Source organism: Echinops telfairi, unplaced genomic scaffold (assembly GCF_000313985.2).
Source record: "Echinops telfairi isolate 266 unplaced genomic scaffold, ASM31398v2 ScPeMD7_7419;HRSCAF=8457, whole genome shotgun sequence".
NCBI lineage: Eukaryota > Metazoa > Chordata > Mammalia > Afrosoricida > Tenrecidae > Echinops > Echinops telfairi.
The window spans coordinates 1,181,708-1,183,878 of NW_022111319.1; positions in this window are offsets into that span (position 1 = coordinate 1,181,708).

Below are 2,171 nucleotides of genomic sequence, written 5' to 3' on the forward strand. Positions count from 1 at the left end.
TGTCTAAATATTGTAATGTGAGGCTTGGATTTGTATTGCATTATTTCCATTTCAGATTCGCTGAATATGTTCTTCATTTTTTGGTTTTCTAGCACTAAATCTTTGCACATTTTGTTATAATATTTGGCTTTTTCTTTTTGAGCTGCCCTTTAAATTTTTCTGTTAAGCTCTTTGACTTCATCATTTATTCCATGTGCAAGGTTCGGAGTCTCTTCTGACACTTGTACTAATCTTTCTTCTTTTTAATGATGCTTTGCTTTCTCTATGAATGATGTTCTTTATGTCTCTCACAGCTGCTCAGGTTTTCTGTCATTAGTTTACAACGTGTCAAGTCTGTTCTTAAAATGTTCTCCAAATTCAGGTGGGATAGACTCAAAATCCTATTTTAGCTCTTGTGGACTTAAAAAAAATGTCTTCAGCTTCCACCTGAATTTACATTTGAGCAATTGTGATCTGCTCCGGTCAGCCCCTGGTCTGGTTGCAGCTGCAAACATTGAGCTTCTTTCACATCTACTCCCGCAGATGTAGTCAATTTGATTTCTGTACATTCCATCTGAAGAAGTCCATGTTTACAGTAGTCTTTTGTGTTGTTGAAAAAGAGGTATTTCAGATGAAGAAATCATCGGTCTTGTAAAATTCTATCATGCAATCTCTGACTTTGTTTCTATCACAAAAATGCATATTTTCAACTGCTATCCCTCCGTCTTTTTGGAACATTTAGATCCTGATATCCAATGATTATCAGTGCATCTTTTAAAAAATAATAGTTTTATTGAGATATATATCACATACTATACATTCCCATAGACTACTCATGTTTAAAAAGAGTTGTCCATGCATCACCATGACCATTTTGAGAACATCCTTCCTCCTTCTGTTGTTATTATTTGCTTCTCATTTCCCTCCCTCCTCTACTCCCCCTCCCCCTGTGAATCATTACACTAATTATTGTCTCTATACATTCGCCCATCCTGTGCTTAATGTACTGGAAAACATACCCCCCCAAATGGAAAAGCAACAAAATAAAACAACAATAAAAAATGAAAACAGTAAATCAATTTTCAAGAAAGAAAGAAAAGACTAACGATTATATTAAAATAAACTAGAGTGAAAACAACTCTCTTGAGTAAAAAGCTGGAAATAATGAAAACTAGAGCAAATCCAAATGGATCAAAGGGAGGTAAAATGACCATGTACCACATTATCACCTAATTTAATCTGCCATAATCAAGTTTACAATAGTCTCTGTCCCTCGACTGTGGTTAGAAGAGATCCACTAGAAGCTTAATCTATGAAATGACACTGCAGATGGATTTGGGGCTCCCATTGTCATCCATAGCATTCTGCAAATTGGGTATTTACAATTTAGCTCTGATTCCTTTCCCTCCTTTGGATTTGGAGTTTATTGTTTACAACCCTTAGAACATACATACAAGCCAGTGTGCTGCTTTCATGTGGATTTATTTGACATCTCACTTAGATGGGCGCTTATATAAATATAAGCCCTCAAGACCCCAGAGAGATACTATTCTTTTTGTTAGTCAGGCACCATCTGCTTTCTTCACCACGCTTTGTTTTATAAGGGCAAGCATTGAGCAGGGCCATGTCATAAGTACTAATTATTCTTGCATTGGAGCTAAAATTAAGTGAAAGCACAGGATCCTGTCACTTGTCTATGTATTATATACATCTCTGGTTTACTTTAGAAACCTCATTATGATTTTATGACAAAGAACATTATCATTCATCCTCTGAATTATAAGGTAGCTCTATTGATGGTGTAATTAATCTATCCGTAGGATTAGAATTTAATATACTGTTGAGAAAAGGAAGTTATGCAGCCCCAGCCCACAATCCATGAGATGTTGATTTGTACTGATTTAACTCTTAAATGATTGAGCTCTTTTTACATTCACCATAGGGGTTGGGGAAAGGGGGACATTTCCAGTAACATTCATTCACAGGGGGATAACCTTGCCTATGTATGTTGTAGTAAAGCAATAAGGGCATTAAAATAGTAAAAATATAATGGTCCTGGGCCACCTTTCATTGGACATCCAAAAAGCTAGATCCTTTTTTTTTAAATCAATTTATTGGGGCTCATAAAATTCATCACAATACATAGATCAATTGTGTAGAGCACATCTATACATTTGTTGCCCTCATCATTC